Source organism: Meleagris gallopavo, chromosome 3, assembly GCF_000146605.3.
Source record: "Meleagris gallopavo isolate NT-WF06-2002-E0010 breed Aviagen turkey brand Nicholas breeding stock chromosome 3, Turkey_5.1, whole genome shotgun sequence".
Classification (NCBI taxonomy): Eukaryota; Metazoa; Chordata; class Aves; order Galliformes; family Phasianidae; genus Meleagris; species Meleagris gallopavo.
Genome location: NC_015013.2, coordinates 10917456 through 10934130, shown reverse-complemented (window position 1 = coordinate 10934130; position 16675 = coordinate 10917456). Strand labels below are relative to the sequence as shown.

The following is a 16675-nucleotide window of genomic DNA, read 5'->3' as shown; positions in this document are numbered from 1 at the left end:
ATCTTCTTGAGATAAAAACCTGTCAGGCTGCTGGATCGAGCAGGGAGTTTCTGTTTCATCCCCAAAATAATTCATGAAATGCGTGTTAGGTACTGGTGTGAGCAGGATTCAGATTATGAGAGAGGGAAGGAAAAAGAAGATTTTGTTGCAACACTGCAACGAACGGTCTGAATAATCTCTGCAAGCCCTACGTGGCACTTTGAAGAAACATCCCGACTTACCACCTGGCTCAGAAATGACCCAAGAGCGGTTGCAGGAAGAATTAGTGCTTTGGTTCTGCAAAGACTTGCGGCTCAGCTCAGCGTCTATTCCTCCCTTCTCCGATCTGCAAAGTGACTGCCTGTCCAAAACTCACCCCGTGCCAAAAGACTTGCAGCACAGCCTCCTGCACCCCCCAGAGATACATCCAATGGATTTATTTTCCATGCTGATGATCTGACCTGACCTCTCACAAAGCATAAATCCATGGCACCCTGCATGTGAAAATTACAGTAATTGCATGCATTCTCAGACACCGATAGTCCTCCTTTTTGTCCCTACACCGGTGCTGCTTTGCATAGCACAACTCTTTCCATCTGCATCACTGAAGCAAAAATAAAATGCATCTCCACCTGAAAACTCACCATCATTCTGTGTTTCCACCCTTGCCAATGAGCACTGAAAGGCGATACCAGCAGCCACCTGATCAGTCTTTGTCAGGGTAGGGGGCATCTGGCTCTCGTAAGGCTTTTTATAAAAGCAGTCTGTTCCCAGGGCCATTGGCTCTTCTGCAACAGGATGCTTTTTTCTGCAGCTGCTTTAAGCTGAACTCTTGAAGATCATGTAAAAAGAAGAAGCAGGGAGTATGCACTCGACTTCCTGGAAAAAGACACGCAAGCCAACCTGATGGCCTCCCACAACCACAGCCTATCCTCACTGTGTGCTGTGGCTCGTCCCTGCACTGTGGGCTCAGTGGTGGTGGTGAGCAGCCCACAGCTGGCCAGGGAGCCTGTGAGACCGAGCAGTGGAGTGCACAGTGTTTCCAATTACCAGCCAGCTCAAAAGCTACGCTGTGGGCTGTGATCTTTAGCTGTTGGTCCCAGCTGTTTGGAAGTTCTACCCTCATGCATCTTCATGTATTCATTGCAAGAGATGGAGAGCACAAAAGGATGAGCTAGCTGGAGTACCCGTTATGTCACTGGAAAAAAAAAGAAAAGAAAATAGGATGTCAACAACTTCTACAGCCCTAATTGTTTCTTCTCAAACAGATTGTTAGCTTATGTGAATGGGAGCAGCTCTGCTGAGTAACCCAAAGAATGGAAAGGGGGAGGGGAATAGCCTTGGGTTCAGAAGGACACAATGTAGGCCTTCATCCACAGCAACCCCCTCACCTTCTGGCTCCTGAGTCACATTAGCTTGTTGCCACCTCCAGGAGATAGCGGAGTGAAAGACAGAGAGACATGGAGAAACAGTAAGGCTCCCCACCTGGAGAAGCCTGGCCTCTCCTCCCTCTCTCCCCAGCTCCTCTTCTTTGCCCTGCTGTTAAGCCCTGTCATGAAAGGGAACCACATAAAACAAATGTGATTACAAGACAGAAACAGCTATTTTCTGAGCCAGATTCCCTCCCTGATCTGGTCCATCTTACAGCCACGTGCACCCTGGACTAGATACAAGGGAACAGGTATAAAGAAAACATGACTGTTTCTTTCAGCATCAGTGCCAGCTTGAAATGTTCATCAAACAGCAGCCTTGTGAAACACTGGGAAATCCCACAGTGAGCAAAGAGAAGAAAGCTGTGCTTTAATTTCAGCAAAACATTGCACACAGACAAAGAACAGGCAGTGAGTGAGTGATGCAAACGCGCCCAGTCGGATTTCTCCACTGGACCTTCAAGAGAAAAAGAGGTAGAACATCGAGCACAAAGGGCAGCCCGAGTTCTCCAAACACAAAATCAGGACAAGCCAAATCCTGTCCAATTGCACAACATTAAAGGGTGATTCTGTGCTCTCTTACTTTGTGTTAAGGCAACAGCAATGTTCGGACCTGCAGTGATTTATGTGTAGTAAATTCATGCTCATAAACAAGTGAGAGGAACCAAAATCTCATGCCCTAATCCTTCCAAGTAAAACCAAACTCTTCGTGGGCATATAACCTTTAGCTGAGCTTTCTGTGAAGGAGGTAATGTTTATCCTCATTTGATTCTAATAGAAAGACGAAAACAAGAGAAACAGTGCTCAAAGAGCTCTTTTCCTTTACATGTGCAAGCAACTCTGCAAAAACTAATTAATTGCTTCACATCCTTTGCTAACCTTAATTAATTTAGCCTGATGTCTCTGCAGCTGGACAGGTGTTATCATCTCCACTAAACACATAAGCAAGCTGAGTAAGACAGGGCAGGCCTTGTTTTTCTAAGTAGCATCTAATTTTCTGTGCACTTTTGTGTATAGGCAGCTTCTGTTAATTTTGGCTGGAGCTGTAAGTATTAATACACGTGCAGGACAGATTCTGGATATCTTAAGCCAGAGGGCTAAAATTAAAGCCTGAGCTTGAAAATGTGCACCTAAAAGACTTACCCATGGCTGGGCAAGGCAGGAAATCTTTGCAGGATCAGGAAAATAAGCCAAGTCTTCAGATTCCTTGGGGCTTGTCTCCACAAGAAATGTAGGTAAGCGCTGTAAAACTGCAGCACGCCAACAACTGACTCCCCAGGTGGACCTTTTGGTGCTCTCTGCTTTCAAAGAGCAAATTTTAACCCCTCTATAAATTCATTCCTCACACACAGACCCAGTTCACACTGCTGAATACTATGTCTCATTGCCACTTTCTAAACTGAAAGGTGGAGGTGACAAGAGAAGGATGTGGTGACTCAGGAGGCAGCAATAAGAAAGCCCAGGGTGAAGTTTCACTTTGATTTAAGCAGAGAAGTTCCCTGTGAAGATGCTCCCTGTTTGCAGTCAACAAAGAAGCAGCTCACCTGAGTTTCATGGAGGGACAAACCACGCTGAGTGTACAAAAAGCTTACACCTGCCCCCTGTCTTCAAGGCAAACATAGATGAACCGAGTAGCTGCCCTATAAGCAGGAGCACAGTGGCAGCTGGAGGAGGAGCTGCGTGGTTTCACGCTACAAACGAGCTGCAGGTTCCTCTGCAGTCATCTCCCTAGAGATAATCTAACAAAGTCCACACAGGGGGCTGGGCTACAGATGCACGTCCTCCCAAGTTAATGTGCTGGTGGAAGAGGTTATCCTCCGTGCCTGTGGTTACAATCCCTTCAGATCTGCTTTGCTGAACTGTGCTTGAATGTTTTTTGCATTTTCTCAGCCAGAACAGGGGCAGGTTAGCAGAGACATACATTTTGTGTTTACAACGTCCCTCTCTATGCATGAGAGGAAGCTCTCACCCCACAGCCTGGACTGAAGTAGCAGAAACCTCCAGCACTGGGAGAAAGCCAGCGATGGTGGCTTCTGCCACAGCCTGCATGAGTGTCTGCTGCCTACGTGCACTGTGACAGTGTACAAAGCGTCCATGCTTTGCCTTGTCATACACAGGCTTTCACGTGGAGATAAGCCTGCTGCTAACACATCCAACTTGGCTAACATTTTAAATGTTGCAGGCTTAGCTTTGCCGTTATTTAAATTCTCAAATCGGTGTGATAGAGCTTCAGTAGCAAAAATCAGCATAGATGTGGTCTGCCAAAACTAGTGGATCCAAAGGAAGATGTTCAACACATCTGAAGCTGGGCTAAGTGTACACTGGTCAGGATTCCTGTGTGCCAGCCCACCTGTATGGAGAACAATCATGGTTTGTGTCAGCTGAGCACAAAGTGACCAGCCAGTACAGAAGCAGGAGCAAGGTTGCCTGATGGCTGTGGACCTGAGAAAAGTAGGAACACCACAACAGATGTAACACAGAGACATATTTTTGCCACTTCTGTTTATGGACACACCATCACTGAACCATGGAATCGCCAAGGTTGGAAAAGACCTCCAATATCATCCAGCCCAACCATCCACCTATCATCAGTATTTCCCCACTAAACCATGTCCCTCAGTACAACATCTAAAAGATGCAGACTGCTTCCTGTACTGCAGAGACTTACATCTGCAGTCCCAATCCACTGAGTCAAGAGTTGATACAGCTTTGCACTGAAGACTTTGTTGAAGACTTTTGGGTTAAGAAAAAAAATCACTTATTTTAAGCGGATCATTTCACAGACTTTGTTTAAAGGGCAGCTAAGCAGACAGCCAATGAAGCAATAACCTGAGGAAGCAGAGAAGAAACCACACCAGCAAAACAGCCTGTCTCAGTTGTAAGCTGGAGGACACCTAACTGCAGCCCAGCTCCATCGGTATTTTCCAGTGCATGTGGATTTGTTTTCTTTTTTCTTTCTTTCTTTTTTTTCTTTAGGTTTTCTAAGGACACAAGGTTTATGCAATTGTTCTGCCTTCCTGCAACCCCTCCCAAACCTCCTAACTAATCTCAGGTAAAACTGAAAGGGTTTGAGCATGGCATGTCCCTTTAAACTGGCCTACTAGTTTTAGTGGGACATGGAGGATGCCAAGTTGATGAACTGGACACTCAACCTAAGAAGGAAGGAAGCATACATCAGTTTGATTACTCACACATAGCCTGCTTTAATTCTCACTTAAAAACTTTGGGCATGTAGACTTCAGTGTATGGTGGCGTTTTAAAATTCAGCATCCTCTCTGAGGTTCCTTCTGGAAGCTGCTGAGATGTTAACTCCATTTATTTATTTCTATGATATGATTAATTGTTTGAACAACACAAGTATTACAGCCATCTTTAGTGCACAAAAAGTGATATTTTAGTGCAAGGACTCAGATATACCATTTCCACAGTATAATGCCTGATACCTGTATTTATATTGCTTAAATGTGTTTTCTGGAGGGAACTCAAGACAAAGATGAATTCCATCTAACACGAGAGGAAAGAAATAACTTGCCATCCAGATAGGTTATTCATTGATTCATAAATCAGAGAGAAGAACCATGCATACTATATTCCTGCCTATTCCCACAGCCTCCTTCTTGTCATCACAGTGGTCTTTAGTATCCTGAAATACAACTTGACAATAAAAATTAATTGAAAGTGCACTAGAATCATTGACTTTTGCAGTTTCACAGTTTGCCCATCCTTAAATAATGCTGGTTATAAAATCCTGTTTGTGCTATAATTCCTTGGCTCTCTGCCACGTAGCATGTACAGAAATCAGCAGTGTGTGCAGCAGGGACTTAGCCGGCTGTATGAGTGCACATAATGGACTTTCGTCTTTAGCTCAGCAGCAAAATACTGACTCAGATCTAGAGACTGGTTATAGTCCCAGTGGTGTTTACTCCATGTAATTAACAGTATCAAGTGTGTTGTCTTTTGGGTAGTCTGATTGTTTCCATATGCACGAGTACCTTCGGTGAATGCACACGGGGCAAAAGGCAGACAACACTCAAAGTGCACACAGCGCTGCGGGAAGCACATATGTTTTAAATATATTATCTCTGCAATTAAAAGGAGATTATAAATTGGTCATATAAATCTTCAAGAACAGGGTCAGCGGGGAAAGGAAAAGATCTGTCTAAGGAGGCACTGCAGCTAGGTAAGAGCTTGCTCTGCAGGTCCTGCCATGGGGCAGATGTTTCCCCACTTGCCCACTAGTGAATGGCGTGGGTTGGTGTCTCAGGCTGAGCAGGAAACCTCACTCCTGAGCTGGGGCACGTTGCTGCGGGCAGGAGGCTGCTGGTGCTGTGCTGGGGCCCAGAAGAAGATCAGCCGTGTTTGTGGCGGGGCGTGCCTGGGAATGCTGCGCAACATTAATCTTAGGGGCAGGTACTTGTTGAAATTCCAGTTACGGAGGGAGATGTCTGAGGCAGAGCTGGGCCTTGCCTTCACAGCTGAAAGAGGTGAGCTTTTTTACCTCAGGGTAATGTTTCTGACCTATCCCAAGGTGAAAAGCGACGAAGCCAAGGAGCTGCAGCTCTCTGCAAGGCAAAGGAGGCAAGGTCAGGAACCCCAACTGGAGTATGCTGCTGGAGGAGCCTACCTCACCATACCAGCAGCAGTTACAGCAAGGTTAAAAAAAAATCCTTGAGAGTGAAATAGACAGGCCCTAACACCTGTTTGGAAATGTAAGGCGTAAAAGGTGTTTTGTCTGTGTTTTGGCCTCTTGTACTCCCTCTCCCTTCTTATGTTCCATCCTCCCCAGCAGCCAGCAGCATTGCTGGAAGACACAGGAAGGAGGAGAGGCCAGCAGGGCAATTCCTGCTGTGGCCTGGCTGCTCTGGCACCATGCTGCCTCGCGGGGCCTTCTTTGGGGTGCTCCCAGCTCCGCTCCCTGGGCAGGCACGCACCAGGCCTCACCTATAATGGTAACCTGCCTCACACTCTGGGGAACGCTGTTTTAGGTTGGACCCTCTTGTGCCCATCTCTAGGGCTGTGGCGGGTGTTTGAAGAAAGGTGATTTTAGATAACTGCCTCAGGCTCCTGCCCCAAGCGCAGCCCAGGCTGTGTGCTGTCCCTCATGCGGTCTCTGGGCTCACAGTCACCGTGGTGGTCACAGCCAATGGAGGAAAGCCCACTGCATTCACCTGGCTTAATAAACCATCACCAGGGAGCAAAAGCTCTGGTGCAGCCTTGTACTCCCATGCCTGCCAGTGGGCAGCTTTTCCCCACGATGAGTGAACTCATGTCAGGCAGAAATACCTGAGGAAGGCCTGAGTGCCATCCGTGCTTCCGTCAGCACTGCCAGTTCAGTGCTGGTCATACACAGTACATCAGGTCATTTAAACCCCACGTAATTAATACCTAAATGTGTTTCAAGGCATTTCTATATATGAAACATTACTTTAAATGAGAAGTATAAACATTTAGTTTGAATTTAATAATTAAAACATAAATGTACTACATGTTCATTATCTAGAACATTGCTACATGCACATTTATAGAGAGAGTATCTGGAAAACCATGGTGATGGAAACAGTCTCCTGCTTCTGTGTCATGTTATTTTGAGTCATTATTAATCTATTACTCAACTAGTTTTGTTAATTTAGTCCAGCTCTGAAGATTTGGGGTCACATTATACACTAAGTCACCCCTCTCCACTGATGCAAGCATGTGTGTACCATGTGCTGAAGCACTTACAGGAGCAGAGCAGAAGTATGTATCAAGTCCAAACTTGAAAACAGGTGGTTTTAAGTTATATAAGCACGAAGAGCAGAGAACTTTTTTTAATTTTTTTCCATGCAGTGTCTCAGGCCAGCAGCCTTGGGGCCACGGGCACCTCTCTAGGGATAGGCCGTACACACTGCATTGGCCAGGGCCCTGCAGCCTTGTGAGGAGGCCAGGGATGTATGGGGAGCCTCAGTGGTGGGGCAAAGCAAAGTGGGGCACAAAGGCTCGCATCTGCCCCTGAATGGCGTGAAATCCCTCTGCACTGCCTGTGGGGAAAGGGAGTGTTGCTTACAGAGTAACAGATGGGTGCTGTGAGCAGCCACCAGGATACAGAGCCGGTCATGGGCTCCCTCCTCTTACTCGCCCAGCTGCCCACCATGGGTAGGAGGGGGTTTTGCAATATCTGGGGAAAGGGATGAGCCCCGGGAGGATAAGAGTGGGAGCGAAATGGCGAGGTTACATAAAGGAGGTGGGCGAGGAGAGCAGGGCAGTCAGACAGGCACACTGAGGCTAATCCAAGGAGAAGAAGGAGTGCTGGGGAGGGAGCAGGGTGCACGCCCAGCTTTCTATGCACCCACCAGGAGAGGAGTGAGGGGGAGCAGCCCTACACTGTGTGTGGTGTGGGTGTATGAAAGGCCTGGGCAAAAGAAGCACCATCACCACACACACAGGGCCTGGCTTGCTGCTGGGGAAACCTGCGCTTCTGCCGCTTGCTAGGAGACAGCACATGGCTCGGTGGCTACGGGTGTTGGGAGCTTTGCTAAATGGAGGGAGGCTCCTGCTGCCCTGCTGGTTGCTGCTGTGCTCTCTGAGAGAGGAGGAGGAGATGGAGGAGGAGGAGGGAGGGATGTGAAAGTGGGTCAGGAATGTAACCAGACTCTGCCCCCCTTGTTGCAGGCACAGGCGGCGCTGCCTTAGCGATGGAAAGCAGGCATTTCACTGTTGATGTTCCACAGTCATATGGCTGACGGTTACTAGGGGATCCTGAAGGATGTGTTTCCCTGTGACCCTTTGAGAAGAAAAACTTAGTTGCCGCAGTAACCAAGTTTGGCTTGGATGCAATGATGCAGTAAATATCATAGGTGAGCCTTGCTTGTGGAGGAGGAGAAAACTGGAGCTGCATTGGCTGCCTAACTCTTGCAGTCAGTTCAGGAAACATTTACAAAATATCCCAACAAACTGTGTTAGTTAAGTTCAAGGCTTACATTTCCTGCTGCAGTAAAATGTTCAGATTTTATCCCCCACGTACTGTAAACCATTAGGAAAACAGAGATAGAAATTAACTGCCTTACTGTGTAGCAGGAGGTGCAGAGATCACCCACAGTCTGTAGCAGCACAGCCTCTTTGCAGAATCAGGATGCAAGTGATTTTTGCTTGATAGCCTTACTTTCTGAAAGTGAAGAGGTGCAAAGGAAGAAAAATATTGACTGAAACACTTAATTTTGCATCCATCTTCTTTTCAGTATTGCTACTTTACATTAACAACCTTCAGTATTTTTACTAACAGAGAGAATTATCAACTCTCCTGCAGGAAATCCTCACACTAAATACTTTCAAGGTGGAAAACAAACTAAAAGAGCAAGCAAAAAATAATTCAGCATGAGGCCCAGTCACACAGCGTTCAACCCTATTCCCTCCAGCTTTTGTTGTCTGATTGTCATCTTCCTCTTGTGGAGAAACAGAAACAGTTATTCACTAGGGTGGGGAAGTGCTGTTCAGAGTGAGAATTAAGAACTGAAAAGAAATACAGAGGGCAGATACTGTGATACATCATTTTCTTTTTTAGCTTCTTTCCAGCATTGTTTTTCCTGAAGCACTTCTCTGAAGAAAATCCAGGTTGCTGTATGGGACCTATTCTGCTTGCAGCCTGAGCATCAGCAGGGGAGGACTGAGCAGTCAGACCCACATCAGGAATCAGGAGATGCACTGTGCATCAGTGGGGGCCACACAGCAGCAGATAGGTATGCATCCAGTCTGTGGAGGAGGGTATGCGTGTACATTTCTATGGGAACAAGGTCACTGAAGTAAACTGCACAACTATTCCTTTGTTACCCGTTTGAATTATTTGTCAAGGAGGTATTGCTATAAATAAAACAAACATCCCTTCAGCCTCATTCATCTCTGAAGGCTATTCAGTTTTCAAAAGTGAATCTTACTGTTTCGCTCTTTATGTGAGATAATGTATGATGTTGATTTCCCAAATCATGCGCTTCTAGAAGCTAAATGTAATAATTAAAGCTATGTAGAAGTAAGCAAACGATGGTAAAACACAGCTAGTCTATTGTAACATTACTCCTGCTTTAAAAAAAAAAAAAGTAGGAAGGGATAATGATTTAAGTGCTGTGGGGCACAAAGCTCTTACAAAAAAATCAGTGGCCAACCTGGGTGGTACATCGGAGATGAATGTAGCCCATTGCCTCCAGTAATGGAAAATATTTTGACAATTTTATCCACAGTTTTAAGATCAGTAATTGTTTTGGTATTTTATGCTTATTGTTTGTGGACAAACCACTTGGTTTTATGAACTCTCCTGGCAGTAGACACAGTCCTTCACGCCACCTGCTTGCACAGGCCCTTGCCTCCATGGAAGCTTGCAGATCTGGACATGTGGATCCCATGAGCATCCCTCGTTACTGGATGAAAATGAAAGGTTAGAAAGTTTCCTGTTCGGACACAGCGACAGAAAGTCTCAATGGTCACACCTCTAATCAGCAAACTTCAGTGTGAGCTGAGGCAGCCTAGAGAGCTGGGAAAACGAAACACGACAGAGAAGTGCTTGTCTTAGCAATCATTCCTTCACTTACTGGGAAGGAGGATCTGATTTCATTGTTATGCTGGGCCTTTTTTGTGCCCCTCTGGGCAAGCAAAGGGGGTGCTGAGCCTTACGGAAACAACCATGAGAAAATTCTCCTGCGCTCACAGTGGGACCACAGTCTTTGCTATCTACTCCTTTCACTCCTTTCTGTAGTGATGCACGCTATGGTGTGCGGAGGGAGGTGTGGCCAGCAAGTTGCTGCTTTCTAGCTATTCTTGGCTCTAGCAAAGGCCTTTCAATTCAAGGGTAAATGGCAGGGACCTTGACGCTGCTCTAAATCTGTGTTGCTGCCTTAGCGATCCCCAGAAGGACCAGATAATACAGCAAGACATGGAACACAGTGTAGGTATAGTGGAGAATTAGGCCCCTGGAAGCAATTTGATGGTGGCATCTGGGACTCGTCCTTTACTGCCCAACTGTGTGTATGAGCCTCATCCACCGTGGGAGGCTTGTTAATGCAAAAGTATGAAAAGGAAATATGGAGAAATTAAAGCTCTGCTACCAGAGTCTGTCTGTCTGTTTGCTTTGTTTTTGCTTTGTATACTGAAAAAAAACCAGGAGGAAAAAGAAAAGCCTAATTAAAAAGGCTTTTTTTCTAATTGTGTTCAGTCAAGTCCTCATGTCTATTAGAGGGCAAATAAGATGTATGACGTTTTACCAAATCATGTTAACACTGTGCTTGGTTATACTTATTCACTCCATAACTTTTCTGCACGTTTTGGGTCCAGAAACCATCATTTCCAACACAATTAATATTAGTGACAAGAAGAAAAGTCATTAGCTTGTCTTGTTTCCACCTTGCAGGGGAATAATTTTACATCAAGTGGCTGTTTCGTTTCAGGAAAATTAAAGATCGGGTCCTATTAAGATAGATTTAGAGATTTGGCCACATTGCTATTTTTGGAGCTTTATTTCCTTAGTTAACATCTTGTTTTTACCAGACGGAATTGCTGAAACTTCTTTGTAAACAGAATGAAACAATAGCAGCAAAGGTAGGATTCCACACCAGGCTGAATAGGGACCTCAAAAAACTTTTACCATTTTGATGATGGCATTGTTAAGCAAAGTAGACTCAAGACGCAATCGTTTACTTCATTAAGAAAAGCACGCTGTTTGTTGAATGCTTTACCTTTAGCTACCAAAATACAGCAGTGTCTGCCTTTCTTCGGAAACTCGCTCGTGTAGTTTCAAAGCTGTTTGCAGCTGAGGATTGTCAGCCACTCGCTGTACTCACAAAACAGGTTTAAAAGCAGACACGGTTAACAGGATGTGACAGAGGCTCTCTTCAGAGCACTACGAGACACATCCCTGTTCTTTTCTAATACCTTTGAAAGCGTCTGTTAGAGCTTGCGATGCAACTACTCTCCTCCAAGCCTGAGTTCAACTTCAAGTTTTCAGAAAGGTATATTCCACGTGCATCTCAGAATTATTTCAATGAACTTTTGCTTATCAGCCCTGAAAAGATGTGTTAAAACCAGTCTGACGACTTTTTTTTTTCGTAACACCGTGTGCTGCAGGGCCTTGAGAAAACAGTTTGGAAACAATATCAGAGCTGAAGTACCGAAATGCTTTGAACAAGAAGAATGTTCATTAAACACATTTCCATGATTTTTGTAGTGTCCCAAGCAACAAAAGCCAGGCATTTAATGATTTATAGCCCCTCTTCCAGTGAGATGCTTCAGAAGGAGAGCAGAAGATTTGCATCTTGCAAGTAAGAACATGGTGGACTTAAAATGCTTAACCTACCCTAGTTTTTCAAAACGTTAGCAGTGGATCCCGTTTCAAAACATGCATACTGAAGTCTTAATCACCCACCCAGCTCCCTTATCTTAATTCACTCCAATTCAGCCGACACCCACGGGAGAGGCTTTGCAGTGACTGGACCACGGGAAATGTAGGGTTTTTGTACTTCAACAGTCAGTGTGTTATAATCCTCCTTTCTCTGAGGCCCCATTAAATAGAACTCCTTGAAGTGAAATACGGTTTCGTTGCCCAAGGTTGTACTCTTTCCCACAAAAGGGCTGTGCTTCAGGTCACAGGGCTGAGCATAGGTCCTCCTGCCCCAGCCCAGAGCAAAGGTGAGCACTGACAGAGCACTTGCTCTGCTGTGTGGGCTTGAGGAGGAAAACTGTGGATGCATACAGTCTTTGCAAAGCATGCTAGCATCATCTTCCACCTTTCCAAATGCAGATCACTCAGTACTTCACAGCACCTCTTTTTTTGACATGTAGCAAAGCACTTCAGATCAGAATGGGTTATTCAGCACTCATGAAAAACAGTTGCATTGTACATGGCTTGCTCTGAGAAATCAGAACTGAATGACATAAAATGACATAACAGTATTTCAAAGAAATCGCTGATGTCATTCTTCAAGATAAACTCATTCTAACACACACACACAAAAAAAATGCAAACAAGTAGCAGCATCATGTTAGAGCATGAGGAACTGGGTTTGATTTAGCCTGAAACATATGAGCTCGAGACAAAAAAACATTTGCTAAAGATGAAATGTCTTGCATTGGCAGTAGTATAAGATTAAAATAAAAAGCAAAAACAAACAAACAAAAAAACCCAACAAGGTATTGGGATAACTGTACATCTTGTGTTAAAAACATACAGAGTGAAACTCTGGCAATGTACGTGAATCACTGGGGATGCTTCCTGAAGTAGTTACCCAGTAGGGAATGGTAAACGTAGAAGATTCTATGTTCAGGGCCATGTTTTGAAGAGCTGTTGCTGCTGCTTCCTCCTGGCCATTCCCAGGAGCTGTGTCTAACACTGCTTTGGTAAGTGGAGAATAGATGGATCCTGGTATTGACACGACCATTTACACATGTCTTGGTATTTTCTTTGAAGTCTTAGGTAATAGCAAACAAGAGTCTCTGTAGAGGTGACTTTTGCAACACAGGAAACACCTGTACACCCTCCTCAAATTATTTCTCTGCGTAACAAACGCACACCAGCTCTGCTGTGTCACAGGGCCCTCTCACCCCCAAAGCCGGGGTCAGGAGCTACTGCAAGAAAAAAAGCCTGGACAAGGCAAAATCTTTCCCCTAAACCTCCCCCTCCCCCTCTCACCTCCCACTCTGTTTTAAATTCTGGTTCCCAGCTTTTTTCCTGTGTATACCTCAACCCCCAGCTTGCTTTCATAAAAGCATCAATCCATCATTCCCTATATTTATCTCTCTATCTATTCCTGAGTGTCCGAGGCATGGCAGATTCTTCTTTATTACCAGTGTGCATAGAGTCCAGCTACAGTCTGGTTTGCATTCAAAAGCTGTAAAAGTAGAAGTGTGTCAGCCAGCGATGCGACTTCTGTAATTTCTAATTATTTTTTTTTTTCTTTTAACATGGTTGTATGGCTGACAGCTCTTCCTCCTTTAATGACAGCCTGTTCTATTTCCTGTGCTGAAATGAGTGCTATTGATATAAGCAGGTCTGGAGCTAGGAGAGGCAGCTCTTGTTCCTGGCCTCTCTACATCTTGTTGATTAGTTCCCTTCTCATTGCTTCAGTTCCTTCAGCTGCAGAACGGGGCTCACAGAACTGACCTTTTTGTTACAACGTACTTTGAGATTCATCACGAAGAACATGATGTGAAATTAGGCAGCGATAGCTGTTGCACAAGTATTATGCACCATTGTCACTTCATGGGGGAGTTCTGCCACGTTATATTAGTATACAGAAAGCAGCAAAACTTTTTTCACAGTTAGCATCTTCCACTCTCCAACCTGGCAAGGGTACAATAGCATCTCAGATAAGAAAATGTTTGTGTGGTGTGATATCTTTACTGTGGTCTTCTTAAGATCTTGTCAGGATCCTGGCAGAAGTGAGGATCAGATATTTTATTAAGGGAAGAAAAGAAAAAAGAAATTTCTCTTTTAACTGATTATTAACCTTAAGATAGTCTGTATTTATGAGGAGGTAGTTAAATGCCTTAAGCATAGTATCTTTTCTCTTGATCTGTGAAATCAGGGCGGTTTCTAATCATTTATGCCTTGATATTTTATTACAAAGTGCTACTGTATTTCTTTCAGTTTTTTGCAGAAAACTGATAGAGAGTGAACTGCATGGTTCTGGAATTCCTTACAATTGGGTATGTCAGCATTTTTGTAACTTCATGTTTTTTCAGAGCAGGAGTGAGAAGCTATTCTTGGAGGATGTCGCTGACATTAAGTAATTCGGAAGCAGTTTAATGAGCATTTAGACCACTCAGCCACACTGCCTGATTTTCTTGCTGATGAACATGCCCACGTTGAAATTGAGTTCGTTTTGAGAGAAACTCAGAGTAACTTAGTGTGAAAATCCATCCAATTAAAAATTAATTAATTAATTGCGCTGAATCATGGGCCAGTACAAAACTCTGAGTCTCTGGTCCTTAATCTGTTATCTCAATTTACTAACTGACAGCTTTCATTTTGGTTTCAGTGTAACTTGAATAGAATCACAGAATGGCCTGGGTTGAAAAGGACCACAATGATCATCTAGTTCCAACCCCCCTGCTGTGTGCAGGGTCGCCAACCAGCAGACCAGACTGCCCAGAGCCACATCCAGCCTGGCCTTGAATGCTTCCAGGGATGGGGCATCCACAACCTCCTTGGGCAACCTGTTCCAGAGCTTCATCACCCTCTGTGTGAAAAACTTCTTCCTAATATCTAACGGCCTTGGACTGGGTCAGACACTCATTGTCTAAAAGAATGCCCTGGAAAGCCCTATGTGGGTGATATTACCATTCTGCATATTCCTACAATGGAACAGTGTGTCTGTGTAATGGGACTGGGAATTTTGCTATGGAGAGTTAATGCAAATGCCAAAAGATAAATAAAATGCTGAAATGGAAAATAGGCCCTAAAGAAAGCATTGTAATAAGACAACATTTACCTTTCTAACTGTAGGCCCTCTGAAGTCTGCAGAAAGGGTTTATGGATGAGACAATGACTGGCAGAGAGCACGTAGGATCATCGTTAAGAGCAGATCACCAGAGTTTTGTAGAGACTCTATCACAAAACACAAGGCTATTTAATGTTCAGGTTAATAATTCATAGAACCTTGTGATATTCAGAAGCATTTGGCAAACATCTCCTAATATTACTGGATTGTTTAAAGATGTGTGCAGGTCACATTTACAAGTGGATGTCTGTTACCTGGCATTTTTTATATGCAATATTTTTAACAACTCTCTTTGCTGTTATCTGCACACTACCTCCTTCTCTCTGCACTGGGAAACAGTATTCCATTCCATCCCCAGACAGCTGACTCCAACCTCTCACTTTTCTTGCATAATAGCAAAAAGTCATTTTAGGAGACCACTTTGTTATCCTGTTTCCAAATCCTTATCATAGGTGCCTGATAATCAAATAAAACATTTCTAATCATATTTATCTTGAAATTATCTACATAAATAGTTCTTGTGTCACTCCTTTAAATTTCAATCTCTTACTCCTTTACATTATTTTCATGAAAGCTGTTTGTTTCATGCGCTCAGTTAATTGCAGTGGCCTCCATCACTTTTCCCAACTATTCAGAATCCGCTGGGAAGAATTTAACTTATTTTCTTAGTAATAGTTTTTCAAGTGTTTCAACATGCTGCAGCACATTTGACAAACTGCACAGGATTCTCAGAGAATACTTCTTACCAAGTTTCACTTTTAAACTAACTTCCTGGTATTATTCAGAGCACAGACTATTGGTAAGTAGATTTGCTCTGGAATTTTTCCACAAATTTTCAAGGTGCAATTCTTTTACATCCCTTTTTTCTTTTCTTTTTTCACTTTAATGTTTGAGTGCTTATTAAGCCTTTCTTGGGAGGATTTCTTGAGTCAAAGCTGACTCATACGATATCCCAGGAGTTTGGGCAGTTACCTGGGTTGCAGAAAAGTGTTTCCATTCATTTTCATTCCATTTTCATCAGAGATCTCATGACTAGTTGTGAGCATTATGGCATTTTTTTTTTTTAATGGAATGATTTTTTTTAATGGATAGATTTAAATTGGACATAAGGAAAAGATTTTTACAATAAGGGTGATGAGGCACTGGAGCGGGTTGCCCAAAGAGGTGGTGGATGCCCTGTTTTTGGAGACATTCAGGGTCAGGCTGGACCTCTGAGCAACCCGATGTAGCTGTAGTTGTCCCTGTTCATTGCAGGGGAGTTGGACTATATGGTCTTTAAGATGGTCTTCCAACTCATATGATTCTATGATTTTATGATTCTCTGACTGTAGTTTTGTATCTAACCTGTACTTGTGAACTTCTGTTTCAGGGTTGCTCAGCAGCCATAGAAGTAGTGAATGTGCTCAGCATCTCTGAAAATCAGGCTGTGTAGGTGCCTAGAGAACGTAGAATCAGATATCTAACTGCCATTATCCTATCTGGAAAAAAAAATTGCTGGCCTTTTTTTTCTAATTAATTGAATATGGCTAAAGTATTGGTTCCCACCAGAAGTGGAACCAATGACTTAGTGGATCTCTTGCTCTTTTGGGTATGATAAACCTGATACATACATTTATGTTGTCCAGGTAATGTCATGCTTTTGCTATTTCAGAGCTAAAATGTGGTTACTGAATTCTGGAGTCTGATTTTCAACATATTTGTTCCATTTTCTAAATTCTACAGAAGCTAGTGCTACATTATGTACAATTTGGGTTGGCAGTATGAGTTGTGACATGACATATTTTCCTGAATCTGAAACCTTAGTTTAGGGCC

The 16675-nt window shown here is 43.9% G+C and overlaps 1 long non-coding RNA gene across 1 annotated transcript; it reads right to left on the bottom strand.

The window, feature by feature from the left end:
• Nucleotides 1-11: 11 nt before the first annotated feature.
• On the bottom strand, nucleotides 12-6807 carry LOC109366601. The gene is made up of 3 exons (XR_002112998.2): nucleotides 2954-6807; nucleotides 1465-1528; nucleotides 12-1177 (listed from the first exon to the last, which is right to left on the bottom strand). It is a non-coding gene; the product is annotated as an uncharacterized LOC109366601 (long non-coding RNA).
• Nucleotides 6808-16675: the final 9868 nt, after the last annotated feature.